Genomic DNA, 18,302 nt, shown 5'->3' with positions numbered 1-18,302 from the left:
AAGCTCAAAAAATAAATTTAAACAAAAAAATAAAATATGTTCAAAAAACGAACCTAGCCTCATAATAAAGTATTTTTGACATTCAAAATCCAAAAAAAGAGAAAATAAAAGTTATGATTATATACATTAAAAAGAATATGAAAGTGAATATATTAAAAAAAAGTAATCATAGACCATCCTTTCCTTTCAAGACTGGTTACTTGAGTTTTAGGAAAAGCTTTAGGGTGAGTTTGGATGGACGGTGCGTTTACCTGCGGTTAGTATAAAAACAGCGGTGGCGGTGAGATTAGATACTGTAGCGATACTATAGCGTGAGACAAAAAGTAAACTAAACGCACCGCACCGCACCGCACCCCACCCAATCGCCTATCCAAACTAAGCCTTAGTCAACAACGAAATAATAATTAAATCAATAGTTTTGTATGTTATGTATCTGTTTCGAATAGATGTAAACATGTATATGTGAATCCATTTCATGCTTATGTACTTATTTTTATAATTAAGATATTTATAAAGTCTAATTGTTTTCAATTATGTAAATTTTAATTCTATGTACTTAATATTTATTGATTATGTATTTTTTTTAGTGTAGCATGCTTACAAGGCTTATGTATTTTGTAAGATATAATATTATTTAAATATATAGATTGACACATTCATGTTTATATTATATTGTATAATATTATCGTTTTATATTTATGTTTGTATGGATCGAATACATTGACTTTTATTTAACTTAATTTCCTTAATGATGTTTTTTTAACATTTTAAGGAAAAGGAGGGATGCTTTGTTCATGCCTGAAAAAATTCTTAGGATCAATTTCTGTCTTCACTTGCACCAATCGATCAAAGTAGTTTTTAAAATATTTACGACCCCAAATCCTCGCGTGTGCATAGCTTGTATGATTCACGTTGTTGGAGCCAATGTCGAGGTCTCGATAATTAACGTAAGCCTCTCGTGGAAATTTTGAAACAAATGGAGTCATATACCTATAAATTCTTCTTGTCCAATCAATGTATCTCTGCGAGTTCACATTGTCTTGTTCTTGCCATTTCACGGTGTAATGGATTTTGTACAAATCGCTGGCTCGATGCGGGAATGGTGTTACGTCCTCAGGAATCCGATCGATGATTCCTCCATAGGCCATGAAGATAATGTAGGCCGACGGGGCTTGTTCGTCGGTAAGTCTTGAAATTAAACCATTCAATGCAGTTTCGGAGATGGGTTCCTTTACGTAGTCAGATTTGGATTTGTAGTATTGGCTGCCAAGGGGTTTTAGGAAAGTTCTGTTAAGCAAACTCTCCAAGGGTTGGTTTTTGAGTTGGTTGAAGTAAATGATCGCTTCGATCCAACTCATTTCGGTGCAATCTTGTCTTGATAATCTGAGCTGGGGGAATCTTTGTTGCATAATTGGGAGAAGTTCGTCAATGGTACCGAGGAACAATGAAGTAAACAAAGCTTGAAATGTTCTACTCCCGTTTTGAGTTGAATTGAAGTTAAACATTATAAGATCGGGATTTATTTCATCGGGAAGTTGATGAGCAATGTTTTGCCATTGAAAGATAAGTTGGGTCGCGTTTTGTTCGAGTGTTCGTGTAACAGCCTAATTTTCAGTGGTGTCGGAACAGTGATTCGGGATCACTAAATCCGACAAATGAGTAGGAAATATTATTAATTTAGTGAGTATAAGTTAAATGTGAAGTTAGAAAAAATTTTAAAATAGTGAAATGTACTAAAAAATATATATATTGTACGGGCCTAATTTTGCCCGGGCCCGATATAATAAAACTAATTAGCCCGAGCCCAAATCACAAAAAAAACAACAAAAACAGTCCAATAAATAATAAACCTAATACCCAATTAAAACCCAATTACCAGCTTAAAAAACACACACACACACACAAAAAAAAAAAACCCATTACAAATTAACCCAATACCCAAGCCCAATTCAAAACCCTAGCCCAACTATCTTAAAATTTTTCAGCAATCAACCTTCACCACATTTCATTTCCCTGTGTCTTTGTCGAACCTCTAGGCCAACCATTGGCCACCTTGCGCACTACCACCGTCGCACGCCCCACGCATGCCCCTCTCCTCCATGCGTCTGACACCCCTCAAAGCCTGCAAACAAGCAAGAAAATAGGACACAAAAAGACAAAAACCATATGCAAACAGCAAAGGAGATAGCAGAGAAACAATAGCGAAATCGGCTATAAAGCCTTGGGAGGAACCCGATTGAAGGGGGGTGTTTAAAAGGGGGTTCATCTTTTTTGATAGAAAAAAAAGATTTTGTAACACAGATATTAGAGATCGAAACAAACATAAACAAAGGGGAGCAAGAAATCAAAAAAGGTTGATTTTCACTTTCGTTCTAAGATCTGAGTTCATTTATTCTGTTTTTTTTATTTTTCTTTTTTATATACGAAAATAGACAAAAGTAAAAGGAAAGAAATAAGGAAACCTCACTTGAAACCACGGACACGTCGCCGGAGAACCTTCTCCATCGTGGTGATTGGGTTCGAATGAGAGGGCCACGGGTTTCTCTCTTGGCTCCCAAAGGACGTCGAGGTGCTTGGCCTTCGAAGGGCTCCCAAGCGGGGTTTAAATACCCATGGTCGCACATCGCCGGGCACCGAAAATAGTGGCGATACGTGGACAGTGAGATAGCCCGATTGGCTGAAGCAAAGGGAGAGGGAGAGAGGGCAAAAGGCCCTCAGTTTTTTTAAAGAGAAACTGAAATGAAAAAAAGAAACTAACTTAAATACTAGAGGCAAATGACGCCGTTTGGGAATGGGGGGTCCAGGTGCCAAAACGACACCGTTTTGGACCTCCCACACGCGACCCGACCTACGCCCACGGAGGATCTGCGCATTTTGACCGAATAGTCTATTTGCGCATGGGATCCCTCTACTTTCTTGGCGCATTTCAATGTGGTCCTTCCTTCCTTTTTTATTTCGAATTCGCCACAAATGTGTTCCAAAATTCAATATAGTCCTTTTTTAATTAATCAACCATTTTTTTATTAATTAATCAACTTTATTTTTATTATTAATTCTATTATTACTACTTATTATTATTGCCATTATTCTATTATTTCTTATATTTTATCATTATTGTTGTTACTATTTATATCAACTGCTTTACATTATAGTTATAATCATTATTATTCTTTATTTGTTATTGTTGTTATTCTATTATTGTCGTTATTGTTAATATTGGAGCTATTTTTGTCCTTATTATTTTATTGATATCATTGTTTTCTATGTCATTATTATTGTGTTATCATTAGTATCACCACTATGTCATCAAATCAATCAATTTTATATTAAATTTGTCATATTATATTATTTTATTTTCTTGTTTCTTATCTGCATTATTATTACTATTATTATTGGCATTATTTTGGATATATCATATATTCTAAATCATTATCAATTTTAAAAATTTTGCATATATGTTATTTTTTCGAATCATCATACGTAGTATTCATTTTAAATTTTTATATGTATCTTTGTACTCTAAATTATTATGTATATATATATACATACTTTTTAAATGATTTTCATACAATGTTTTGTCTCAAAATTTTCTTTTTATCCCATTTATTCTCAATATCTTATACATTATGTATGATAAACCATCTTGCATATTTTAAGTTTTTTTACATGTTCTTTCGTTATACTATTTTATATGTAAACAATTTTAAATTTCATTATTATTTATTACAAACATTTTATCATTATTTACCTTAAGACTTCATATATTACTTATATTAAATTTTTCACATACTTCTTATAATGTTATGTATTTTGGAAGATTATTTTTACATTATTTATTTTAAATTTTTATATACATGATTTATTTTAAATCTTTGTGTATATTCTATTTTAGAGTTTTATATGAATTACTTGGTTTAAATTATTTTTATGTTATTTACTTTAAAATTCTTTACATTTTTCACCACTTTGAATTTTATATATATATATATATATATATATATATATACATGTATATTCCTTTTGTTCCAAATTCCATTGCAAAATCGGTTAAATTATGTTTGGGTTTTAGATGACTGCACTTTCATTATATTTTGTCTTATTTGTTCGTTTATTATACCCTTATATGTTTTATGTTTCAAGTTCAACACTTTACTGTTATTGTTATTTATTCATTTACCATATTGTTTTATTTGTCTTTTCATTATTTATGTTATTTATATATTATTTCTACTGCTGAAATGTGTATGCTCAAAACCATGTACGCTACCTGTTTACCCATTCATCGAGTGGCCCATATGTTTAAAACATATATTGATTTGTAAAGTCTTGTCATCCCAACCGCTCCAAATGTAACGGCCTAATTTTCAGTGGTGTCGGAAATGGTGATTTGAGATCACTAAATTCGACAAATAAGATTGAACAAGATAGTAATTTAATATTTATGAGTCAAGTAAGAATTTAGAAGAATTTGTGAAATGGTGAAATTAGTGAATTAAAAGAATTTATTAGGTCAAACGGGTCAAAAATGAGGTATCGAGACCTCAAAGTTGAAAATCGAGCTATAAATATTTTTATAAATATTTATGGAGTGTCATTGAGTTAGTATTAAAGTTTCATTAGAAAATTTTAACGCTTGGATGGCTAATTAATTGAAAAGGATTAAATTGAAAATAGCACAAAATTTGTTAAATTGTGAGTAAATAGCTTAAGTATTTAAAAGATGGATTTAAAGAGCAATTAGACCCAAAGGTTAATGGCTGGACGGTTTGGGTATGAAATAAGCAAGAAAACAATGTGAACAAGGGCAAAATTGGAAATAGATAAAAGTTAATAGTTAAATAATGATGTAATTGAAAAATCTAGACATTTTCTTCATAATTTCTCAGCCAAAACGCCATAGAAGGTCTGGAGAAAGCTGGTTTTTCATATTTTTACATCATGTGAGTCTAATTCTTGCTTTTCTTGATACTTTTTATGTTTTTATGACTTTTACAATTAGGTCCACTTGTAGAATTCATTAGTTTTTGATTTTATGGGTGAAATTGGAAGTTACCCTGGATGGATAAGGGAATTTTATGATGAATTATTATGAAATTTAAGTTCTAATTTCATATTAAGGTGGTTTTATTAAGTGATTTTGATAGGAAATGATATTTAGGACCTAATTGTGAAAAAGTTGTGAATTGAAGGTTGCTGTTGAAATTCAGAATATAAAAGGTTTTGAAATAGTTTATAATGATAAAATAAAGTGTTAATTGAGAAAAATTAGTTCAATTGATGGGTGAATTGAGTAGGGACTAAATTGTGAAAACAGAAATTTTAGGGTAAAAGTGCAATTTCGAAATTTGAACAGCATAAATTGTGAAGTGAAATAGAAATCAAATAAATGCTAATGAGTAGAAATATTTTATATTATAGATCAAGAATCCAAAGAAGAACGAGGAAAAGAAAAAGTTGCGAATAGTCCCAAAATTTCAATATCTTCTACAAATTAGTGGGTAAGTTCATATGGTTGAAATTAGATGTTTATTTGTGAATGATTGAAGTATATAATGTGTTATTATATACTAATTTGTTGTGGGATTGTGTAGATTTTGTTAATGAAAGAATAAATGTGGAAATGCAAATTAGGAAAAACGCAGGATTGAGTACGTTCAGATCGTGACGTGTGATGAATTGATTGGATAAGACCATGGTTGTTCCATGGCAAAGTGTGAAATGTAGGTATGGTATCATCCATACTGAGTTGTGAAATGTAGGTATGGTATTATCCATACCGAAATCAGAAATGTAGGTATGGTATTATCAAATCCATAATGAAGTTAAGAAATGTAGGTATGGCATTTCCCATACCGAGTTAAAAAATGTAGGTATGGTATTTCAATGAGGAAAACCATACTGAGTTGTGAATCGTGGCATTGAGCAACGACGTACTCAATTTCGTAAGTCGCTTCCTAATTTGATTATAAGAAATAAAAGAGAAGTGATCCAAATGAAAGAGATTGAGTAGTTATTACTTGTTGAGCTCAACTATGTGAATTATTATAACAATGGTTGTGAATCGCAGGAAACTTTAGTAAATGTTTTGGTATTGTTTGGAAATATTATGTTTGGTAAGCATTACTTTTAACCTATGAACTTACTAAGCTTCAATAAGCTTACTTGTGTGTGTTTAATATTTTATGTAGATTGACTTGAAGTGAAGTGGGTAGATCGGATCAACACAACAAAGCACACTATCCAGATCAATTCGGTAGCTTTTGTTTTAAGTTTGAAGATTTATATGGCATGTATAGAGTTTGAATGAATTGAAGTAAAGATGTTATAAACTAGTTAACAATATTTGTACTAAAACAGTTTTCGTAAGTAGCAGTAGTTTGACTTTGAAAAATCACTAAAAATAGTAGAAATGGAATTAAATAATGAATAAATTATAGAATCGAATCTCGATGAGTCTATTTTCATATGGAAGAAGCAAAACAGGTATATGAGCTATATTTTATGAGATGTTTAAATTTTTGTGAAACAGGGCCAGAACGATTTCTGGATCCCCTGTTCTGACTTTGGAAATTCACCATAAATTTTACAAAGATAATTAGAAGTCATACTTTATATGTACAGATTCCTTATTGAGTCTAGTTTTATTAGAGAAAACGGTATAGTCATTGAAGCTCTGTACAGAGAGATATCTGATTCGTAATACACAAAGGTCAGAGTAGTCAAACCCTGAAACAGGGGAGATTTTAAATAATAAACTGTACTAATTGGCTTGACCAAAAATTCTAGAAAAAAATTGGTAAGTATATATATGAGTATAAATTCAGAGAAAATTTACGGATTTGGATTTCGAGTTTTATAACTCGAGATATGAATTATTTAGCAACTATGACACAGTTGGACAGCTTGTCTGGAAAGTGTGATATAAATTGTTTGAATTTGTTTAAGTGCTCAAATAAGTTTAGTAATGCCTCGTGCTCGACTCCCATGACGGTCTCGGTAAAGGGGCGTTACATTTATTGGTATCGAGCCTAGTTTAGTCGATTCTCGAACGAATTTGATGTGTAAAGTGTTTAAAAATACATGCCATATAAATCATGATAGTGTGATGTGAATGATCCGATCTAATTACTAATTTTGTTATAGATTGTAAAGATGTCGATAGACCCGATGGTGCTAGTCGAAGAGGAAGTTAATAGTAGAATACAGACTTCGAGCAGGAACAAGTGGTAATGTCCCGATTTCTTTGATGAGAGAGGAAGAACTTAAAATATGATTTACTGGATTAATGAATCGGTGGTATCATGAAACAATACAAGGAAGAAGTCAGCACAACAACCTCCTCCTCCCCTCTCTGTACCACCGCCATAACCCCTGTTGCTCCTCCTTTAATAGATGAATCTAGCAAAAGAACACCAATTAAAAACTCGAAAGTTTGGAGTGAAGAATTTCGAGGAGATCGGACGATGATCCGGTTAAAGCGAGTATTGGTTAAAGAGTTTGGAGAGAGTTTTAAACAGATGATGTGTTCTCCTGAGGACTATTTGGGATGTGCGCTTCGCTATTGAAAGAAGAAGCGATAATTGGTGGGAAACCATTGAGGCAAAGGTACTGCAGATAAACTTACTTGGGAATTCTTCCAAAACGAATTTAAGAAGAAGTATGTGGGAAAGAGATATTTAGATAAGAAGAAGAGAGAATTTCTTGATCTTCGACAAGGAATAAAACAAAGGGCTTAATATGAAAGAGAATTTGTGTATCTCAAGAGATATGCTCGGGATGTTGTACCGACAGAGGAAGAAATATGCATTAGATTTGAAGAAGGGCTTAATGATGAAATCAGAATGATGATTGGAGGTACAGAGATTCGGGAATTTGTGATTCTGTCTGATCGAGCTCAAAAGATGGAAGAAGTGTATAACAGAAAGATGCAAAGAGAAAGAAGAGGTAAAGAGGTATACAAAAGAAGTTTCTCTAGACCAACTTCGACTTTTTCAGCCAAAAAGTTCAGAAATGATTCGTCGACCTGTTATAATCCCGGAACGATCGAATAACAATAAAACGACTCAACAAGATGTCGGAGTAACTAAGAAACCAGCAGCTAGTGTTAGTAGTGTGCAAAATATTCCGAGACTTAGATGTAAAAATTGTGGTAGATTTCATATTGGTGAGTGTTGGGGAAGAGCCAAGCTTGCTATAAATGTGGTGGAACTGATCATTTTATTCGGATCGCCCTCAATTATTAAAAGAAGATAGAGAACAAGGGAGAAGCAAGCAAATACTCCTCGTAAAGGTAAACGCTCAGTCAAAGTAGTACTACTGGACTGTTCATTCGAACGAGAGATACCGCACTCGATCGAGACAAGAGTACCTGCGACGTACATATGCTATCCGCAAGGGAAGAAGCTTCGCTCCGATGTGATAGCTGGTAATTTCTATATTTTGATGATTCTGTATGCTTTAATTGATCCCGGATCTACACATTCATATATTTGCACCGCATTAGTGTCGAAAAAGAAAATGACTGTTGAGTCCATCGACCTTGAATTGCAAGTCACTAATCCACTAGGGCAAAGTGTGTTGGTTAATTTAATATGTCGAATTGTCCACCGAAAATACAAGGTCGTGAATTCTCTGCTGATTTAATGTTGTTACCTTTCCGAGAATTTGATGTTATTCTTGGAATGGATTGGTTGATTGAACACGATGCCATAGTGAATTGTAGAGAAAACGGATTGATTTAAAATGTCGATGGGGAAATAGTTTCAATGAGTTTGGGGATAAAAAGAATGATGTCGATTATTTCACCTTTATAGCTCGAAAATTGATTCAAAAGGTAATAAAGCATTTCTAGCTTATATTCTTGATACTCGGGTTCGAATTGAAGATGGAACAATTGTCGATTGTTAATGAGTTTATGATGTGTTTCGAGGAATTACCCGGTTTACCCCGATCGTGAGGTTGAATTCACAATTGATGTAATTCCTGCATGCTCCAATATCAATAACACCGTATAGAATGGCACCAATGAGTTAAAAGAGTTGAAGACACAGTTGCAAGAGTTATTGGATAAAGGGTTCATCGATCGAGTACATCACCTTGGGGCGCACTGCCTTATTTGTGAAAAAGAAAGATGGTTCGTTGCGATTGTGTATTGATTACGTGCAGTTGAATAAGGTAACAATTAAAATAAATATCCATTACCTCGTATCGATGATTTGTTTGATCAACCGAAAGGTGCTTTGCAGTGTTCTCAAAAATAGACCTTAGATCCGGGTATTATCACCGAAGGTTAAAGAGTGTGATGTGCCAAAGACCGCTTTTCGAACTCGGTATGGTCACTACGAATTTTTGGTAATGCCTTTTGGTTTAACGAATGCCCTGCTGCATTTATGGATTTAATGAATCGAATTTTTCAGTCTTATTTGGATAGATTTGTGGTGGTATTTATTGATGACATATTGGTCTATTCAAAGACAGAATCCGAACATGCACAAAGACTTGAGAATTGTACTACGACTTTGAGAGAAAAACAGTTATATGCGAAATTTAGTAAATGTGAGTTTTGGCTTCATGAGGTTGGATTTACGGGTCATATTATCTCAAATTAAGGAATTCGTGGATCCAAGTAAAGTTTCTAAGAAGGGTGAATTGGAAAACATCAAGAATGTAACTAAAGTGCGAAGTTTTCGGGATTAGCAGGATACTATCGCCGCTTTTGTAAAGAATTTTTCCATGATTGCTTCACCAATGACTCGTTTATTACGTAAGAATGTTGAGTTTATGTGGTCTCGATGAATGTCGTGAGCTTTGATTAGTTAAAGAAAATGTTAACAGAAGCTCCAGTCTTAACTCAACCAGAATCAGGTATACCGTATGTTGTATACAGTGATGCATCTTTAAGTGGTTTGGGTTGTGTGTTAATGCAGTCGGGAAAGGTAGTGGCTTATGCTTCACGGCGATTAAAACCACATGAAAAGAATTACCCTACACATGATCTTGAGTTAGCGCAATTGTTTTTGCCTTAAAAATTTGGAGACACTATTTATATGGTGAGAAGTGTTATATGTATACGGATCACAAAAGTTTGAAATACTTAATGACTCGTAGGAACCGAACTTAAGACAGAGACGGTGGTTAGAGTTGTTGAAAGACTATGATTTGGTTATTGACTATCATCCGTGGAAAGCTAATGTAGTTCTTGATGCAATCGAGTCGAAAGTCATCCTTGTTTGCACTTCTGCAATGAATGCTCATTTGGCTCTTAATGAAGAAGGTGTTGTATTAGTAGAATTGAAGGTAAAACCAATGTTTCTTCAACAAATTCGAAGTGCAGAATGAAGATCCAAAATTGGTCTTGAAACGACAAATGGTTCGGGATAATTTAGATTCGAGTTCAAGATTGATGATGAAGGTATATTGCGCTATCATAATAGGATTTGTGTTCCCAATAATTCGATTTAAAGAATGATATTCTTTCTGAAGCACATAATAGTATGTATTCTATTCATCCGGTAGTACAAAAATGTATGGTGATCTGAAAAAGACATATTGGTGGCTGGTATGAAAAGAGAAATTTTAATTTATTTCAAAATGTTTGATTTGCCAACAATTTAAAGCGAGCATCAAGTGCCAACGGGTTTATTACAACCCATTATGATTCCCGAATGGAAGTGGGAGCATATTTCAATGGATTTTGTGTCGATTGCTCGTGACTCAGAAAGAAAGATTCGATATGGGTGATTGTTGATAGATTGACAAAGTCAAGACACTTTATTCCAAATGAATAGATTTTTCACTTAATAAGTTAGCGTAATTGTATGTGTCGAGATTGTGAGACTACATGGAGTTCCAATATCTATCATTTCGCATCGGATCCGAGGTTTACTTCAAGATTTTGGAATAAATTGCAAGAAGCCTTAGGCACCAGATTGAATTTTAGTACAAAGATTTCATCCTCAAACAGATGGACAATCAGTGAGTGATTCAAATTTTAGAAGATATGTTAAGATGTTGTATACTCGAGTTTTGTGACAGTTGGGAAAGGTATTTACCATTGGCTGAGTTTGCTTACAACAATAGCTATCAGTCTAGTATAAAAATGACACCATTTGAGGCTCTTTATGGTAGAAAATGCAAGACTCCATTGTGTTGGTCTGAATTGAGTGAATCAAAAATAGTTGGGGTTGATTTGATTCGAGAAACTGGAGAGAAAGTCCGGATTATTCGAGATAGTCTAAAAGCTGCTTCAGATCGTCAGAAGTCATATGCGGATTTAAAACGAAGAGACATAGAATATGCAGTGGGTGATCGAGTATTTTTAAAAGTTTCACCATGGAAAAGGGTGTTACGATTTGGTAAAAAGGGAAAATTAAGTCCGAGATTCATAGGGCCATATGAAATTGTGGAAAGGGTTGGTCCTGTGGCTTATCGTTTGGCTTTACCTCCTAACTTGAGAAGATTCATAATGTGTTTCATGTGTCTATGCTAAGGCAAGATAGGTTAGATCCTTCACACGTAATTCCCCATACCGAAATTGAGTTTCAACCAGATATGACTTATTCGAAGAACCAAAGAAGATTTTGGCTCGTGAAGTTAAGGAATTGCGAACAAAAGAGTACCATTGGTTAAAGTATTATGGCATCGACATGGTATGGAGGAGGCAACCTGGGAAACAGAGGAGTCAATAAGATCACAAGATTCAAATCTATTTTCAGTAACAAATTTCGAGGACGAAATTTTTAAAGGGGGAGAGTTGTAACTACTAATTTTCAAAGTGGTGTCGGAAATGGTGATTTGAGATCACTAAATTCGACAAATAAGATTGAACAAGATAGTAATTTAATATTTATGAGTCAAGTAAGAATTTAGAAGAATTTGTGAAATGGTGAAATTAGTGAATTAAAAGAATTTATTAGGTCAAACGGGTCAAAAATGAGGTATCGAGACCTCAAAGTTGAAAATCAAGCTATAAATATTTTTATAAATATTTATGGAGTGTCATTGAGTTAGTATTAAAGTTTCAGTTAGAAAATTTTAACGCTTGGATGGCTAATTAATTGAAAAGGATTAAATTGAAAATAGCACAAAATTTGTTAAATTGTGAGTAAATAGCTTAAGTATTTAAAAGATGGATTTAAAGAGCAATTAGACCCAAAGGTTAATGGCTGGACGGTTTGGGTATGAAATAAGCAAGAAAACAATGTGAACAAGGGCAAAATTGGAAATAGATAAAAGTTAATAGTTAAATAATGATGTAATTGAAAAATCTAGACATTTTCTTCATAATTTCTCAGCCAAAACGCCATAGAAGGTCTGGAGAAAGCTGGTTTTTCATATTTTTACATCATGTGAGTCTAATTCTTACTTTTCTTGATACTTTTATGTTTTTATGACTTTTACAATTAGGTCCACTTGTAGAATTCATTAGTTTTTGATTTTATGGGTGAAATTGGAAGTTACCCTGGATGGATAAGGGAATTTTATGATGAATTATTATGAAATTTAAGTTCTAATTTCATATTAAGGTGGTTTTATTAAGTGATTTTGATAGGAAATGATATTTACGACCTAATTGTGAAAAAGTTGTGAATTGAAGGTTGCTGTTGAAATTTAGAATATAAAAGGTTTTGAAATAGTTTATAATGATAAAATAAAGTGTTAATTGAGAAAATTAGTTCAATTGATGGGTGAATTGAGTAGGGACTAAATTGTGAAAACTGTAAATTTTAGGGTAAAAGTGCAATTTCGAAATTTGAACAGCATAAATTGTGAAGTGAAATAGAAATCAAATAAATGCTAATGAGTAGAAATATTTTATATTATAGATCAAGAATCCAAAGAAGAACGAGGAAAAGAAAAAGTTGCGAATAGTCCCAAAATTTCAATATCTTCTACAAATTAGCCGGTAAGTTCATATGGTTGAAATTAGATGTTTATTTGTGAATGATTGAAGTATATAATGTGTTATTATATACTAATTTGTTGTGGGATTGTGTAGATTTTGTTAATGAAAGAATAAATGTGGAAATGCAAATTAGGAAAAACGCAGGATTGAGTAATGCTCAGATCGTGACGTGTGATGAATTGATTGGATAAGACCATGGTTGTTCCATGGCAAAGTGTGAAATGTAGGTATGGTATCATCCATACTGAGTTGTGAAATGTAGGTATGGTATTATCCATACTTGAAATGTGAAATGTAGGTATGGTATTATCAAATCCATACCGAAGTTAAGAAATGTAGGTATGGCATTTCCCATACCGAAGTTAAAAAATGTAGGTATGGTATTTCAATGAGGAAAACCATACTGAGTTGTGAATCGTGGCATTGAGCAACGACGTACTCAATTTCGTAAGCCGTTTCCTAATTTGATTATAAGAAATAAAGAGAAGTGATCCAAATGAAAGAGATTGAGTAGTTATTATCTTGTTGAGCTCAACTATGTGAATTATTATAACAATGGTTGTGAATCGCAGGAAACTTTAGTAAATGTTTTGGTATTGTTTGGAAATATTATGTTTGGTAAGCATTACTTTTAACCTATGAACTTACTAAGCTTCAATAAGCTTACTTGTGTGTGTTTAATATTTTTATGTAGATTGACTTGAAGTGAAGTGGGTAGATCGGATCAACACAACAAAGCACACTATCCAGATCAATTCCGGTAGCTTTTGTTTTAAGTTTGAAGATTTATATGGCATGTATAGAGTTTGAATGAATTGAAGTAAAGATGTTATAAACTAGTTAACAATATTTGTACTAAAACAGTTTTCAGTAAGTAGCAGTAGTTTGACTTTGAAAAATCACTAAAAATAGTAGAAATGGAATTAAATAATGAATAAATTATAGAATCGAATCTCGATGAGTCTATTTTCATATGGAAGAAGCAAAACAGGTATATGAGCTATATTTTATGAGATGTTTAAATTTTTGTGAAACAGGGCCAGAGCGATTTCTGGATCCCCTGTTCTGACTTTGGAAATTCACCATAAATTTTACAAAGATAATTAGAAGTCATACTTTATATGTACAGATTCCTTATTGAGTCTAGTTTTATTAGAGAAAACGGCCTAGTCATTGAAGCTCTGTACAGAGAGATATCTGATTCGTAATACACAAAGGTCAGAGTAGTCAAACCCTGAAACAGGGGAGATTTTAAATAATAAACTGTACTAATTGGCTTGACCAAAAATTCTAGAAAAAAATTGGTAAGTATATATATGAGTATAAATTCAGAGAAAATTTATGGATTTGGATTTCGAGTTTTATAACTCGAGATATGAATTATTTAGCAACTATGACACAGTTGGACAGCTTGTCTGGAAAGTGTGATATAAATTGTTTGAATTTGTTTAAGTGCTCAAATAAGTTTAGTAATGCCTCGTGCTCGACTCCGGCGACGGTCTCGGGTAAAGGGGGCGTTACACCAAACATTTCGATATTATGACTTTTATGGTGTATATTCGTTTCATTATTTGGATTATTCTTCGCGATTTGTTTCTAACGTATACCTCTTAAATATTTCATTAAAATTTTTAGGACCAAATTTAAAACAAAAGAAATTTTGAAAATAAGGCAACGTTTCGCGTTTTGGAACACCGAGGAATTGTGCCCTAACTTACGGGGTTTCGATTCTCTCATTGATTCTAAATAGCCAAATATCCTTTCGAATTTTAAAACACATGAAATTTCAATTAAAATTAAAGATAAACTTGCGCTCGGAAGTTCAAGGTATCGTGTCCTAACTTACGGGATGTGATTCTCCGATGTCTCGAGACAAGGAAATCTTTAGCAATCGTTTTGATCCAATTCAAGCACTTTTAAACTCAACATTCATAAAAAAGGGATCGTATTTCAAATTTATTTTAAATCTTTTCAATTTTTGATATTAAGACATTAATTAATCAATTAGGTACCAATTTTGGGCGTTATGAGTGTGCTAATCCTTCCTCGTATGTAACCGACTCCCGAACCCGTTTTCTCAAATTTCGTAGATCAAAATGTCGTTTTAGTAAACTAAAATGTTTTATTAAAACAAGGGTGATCCGATCACACCCAATAAAAATCAGTGGCGACTCCCGTTTTAATTTTCATTTTAGAATAAGGTCGATTCCCGTTTTCAAAAAAATGGTTTCGACATATATATATTAAAATAATTAAAATTGAAAACGAGCTATCGATACCTCGAGAATTTTAAATCGAGCCATAAATATTTTTATAAATATTTATGGAGTGTTAATAAGTTAGTATTAAAGTTTCACAAGAAATTTTAAAGCATCTTGATAGCTAATTGAACAAAAAGGACTAAATTGTATCAAATGCAAAATTGTGGAAAATGATTAAATAGCTTAAATGATAAAAGAAAGAGGGTTTAAAAGGAAAATAGACCCAAGGTCTATTTGGGCTGGACGGCAAGAGCATGAAATCACAAGAAAATAAGGGGAATTAAGGGCAAAATTAGAAAATTGCAAAATTTACTTAATAAAGCTAGGACTAAAGTGGAATTATCTAGATTTCTCTTTATTTTTCTGCATTCTCATCAGCAAAAACACCATGAAAGAGTTCCTTTAAGCTGGTTTTTCATATTTTTACTGCGAGTAAGTTCAGTTCTTGATTATTTCTTAAAATTTTTGTGTTTTTGTGACTTTTACAACTAGGTCCATTTGTTGAATTCAATAGTTCTTGATTCTATGAACGAAATTGAAAGTTTCTATGAATATGTGCTGGAAGTATATGATGATTTGACATAGAATTAGAGCTTTAAATTGTTTATATGTTGATTTTATTGAAAGAATTGAATAGAAAGTGAATGTTTGGGACCTAAATTGTAAAAGAGTTTGAAGTTAGAGTTTTATGTGGAAATTCTGAATTTCAATAGTTATGAAATAACTTATAATGTCTAGGAAAAGTATTAATTGAGAAAATTAGTTTAATTGAGGGGTTAATTAAGTAAGGACTGAATTGTATGAACTGTGAAACTTGGGGCAAAATGAAAATCAACATTTTGCACTAAAACAGTTTTGGACAGCAGCAATAGTTTAACTTTTAAAAATCTCCAAAAATTGTAGAAATCTAATTAGAGGATGAATAAAATATGAAATTAAAGCTTATTGAGTCTAGTTTCTTATAGAAGAAACGGTGTAAGCAATGGAATTGTAAATCATGAGATATAATAAGTTTTGTGAGACAATGTCAGAATGATTTCGGGTTCCCCTGTTCTGAATTTGGAAAATCATCAAAAATTGGAGAAAAATAATTAAGGGATTAAATTTATATTTTTAAAATCCTTAAAGAGTCTATTTTCAATAGAAATAAGCAGGAATATCATCCGAATCTCGTACGATGAGATAATTAATTCTTAGTGAAAAAGGGTCAGAATTGTCAGATAGCAGAACAGGGGAAACTTTAAAGAATAAACTTGACTTATTGGCTAAACCAAAAATTCTTAAAATTTTATGGTAATAAGATAAGTAAGTCTAGTTTTAGGAAAAATTAGCGGATCTTAATTTTGAGTTCTGTAGCTTAGGATATAAATAATTTAGTGACTATGATGCAAATGGACAGTTTTGAATATACATAAGTAAATAGTGAAATTATTGATAATGTTACTTGTTGCATGTTATATAAATTAAGGATATGGAATGGAGAGGAGGAGGAGGAAAATATGTATGAATATTCAGCTAGCATGGCTAATTTGTATGTTTTAGGCTCATGGACTAAATTGAATAAAAGTAAATTTTTATGGGCAATTTTGTAAAAAAAATGTTAGAAATGACCAATTTGCATGAAATGGATTATTTTATTATTTAAATTACAAAATTGAATGAAGTTATTAATTTAGCTCAAGATCGGGGAAAAACATGTTTTAAGGATTAAATTGAAAAGTGTTGAAATTATGGAAAATTCTGACATTTTATAGAATTCATAGGTTGTTATCAATTTGTGTGAGAATAACGGCTAGAAATAAGGATTAAATTGCATAATTTTATTTTATTTTAACCTAAGGATGAAATCGTTATTAATTAAAAGTTTAGGGGTATAATGATAATTTTGTTTAGAGCATTAGTTGAATGTATTATAACATGAAATAAATGAAAACAACGATCAAATTTCTTTATAAAGATCCGGATGACTTGAATACAAGACTTGAACGTGGAGAAGAAAAGATATCAAATTAATGAAATATCTGATAAATAAATTGGTAACTCCAGTAATGCTCCGTAACTCTATTCCGGTGACGGATTCAGGTTAGAGGCGTTACAGTTCGGATGACCTCAAACACCGTTACGGTTGCAGGAACTGGAACAAGTTTTAGCTTCCATGCTAGGACGATCCCGAAGCTTCCACCACCACCACTTCAAATTACCCAAAACAAATCTTCCCCCATAGATTTCCTGTCGAGAATCCTTCTGTTTACGTCGATCAATTGAGCATCGATAACATTATCACCGCCAGTATCGTATTTTCTGAACAATAACCCGAAACCTCTGCTGCTAATAAAACTGCCGAGTCCGATTGTATAGTAAACACCACCTGGGAAGGCAAGGGTCCTATTTTTTTTTGCAATTCTGTAATAAACTTCACCGACAATCTCACCAGCTTGAACCCATGCAACTCTATTCTCAGCGTCAACATCCACCGATCGAAAATTAACCAAGTCAACGAGAACAAATGGGACTTTGGCAACATACGAAAGACCTTCATAATCATGGCCACCACTTCGGGTCCTAATTTGGAGCCTATGTTTTCTCGCACAGTAAATCGTTGCTTGAAAATGGGATGTTCGAGAGGGTGTTACAATGACCAAAGGCTTTGGGGTATCAGTCGAATTGAACCTAAGATTTCGTATTGTAGATTCCAGAACAGATGAATAAGAAGAATTATTTCGTGTGTAAACCACATTGGAAATGGAAGTAGAGTCATTTGAACGAAGGGAAAGGCATTGAAGAAAATCTTCATGATACGAAGCCCCCATTGAAAACGACAAAAGAGCATCCAAAAGAATAGGGAGCAGTAACATTGAAAACTGTAGGAACTTCATTTTTTAACCTATAACTTTATATACCTCCAGGACTGTAGAATATGGATTAAGAGACTCCATATTTATATTGTACTAATCATCAGGCAATCATGGGTCAAAATAAAAGGGTTATTTGGGTTATCATAATCTAAATTTACTGTTTATTTCAAGTTATTTAGTTGAATATTTTTGAACCAATGTCATTTTTATAAATTATTTTTTTTTGGGGTTAGATGTGTAAAATAGCCTATTATATCAAAGCATTTGAAAACATCTAGATGA

The 18,302-nt window shown here is 32.7% G+C and overlaps 1 pseudogene; it reads right to left on the bottom strand.

Moving 5' to 3' along the window:
• Positions 1–18,041, bottom strand: part of LOC108455370 (berberine bridge enzyme-like 8) — a 31,880-nt pseudogene extending 13,839 nt beyond the window's left edge.
• Between the last annotated feature and the right edge of the window lie 261 nt (positions 18,042–18,302).

The sequence above is a fragment of the Gossypium arboreum genome, chromosome 11 (assembly GCF_025698485.1).
Source record: "Gossypium arboreum isolate Shixiya-1 chromosome 11, ASM2569848v2, whole genome shotgun sequence".
Classification (NCBI taxonomy): Eukaryota; Viridiplantae; Streptophyta; class Magnoliopsida; order Malvales; family Malvaceae; genus Gossypium; species Gossypium arboreum.
This window is presented reverse-complemented; position numbering and strand designations above follow the sequence as displayed.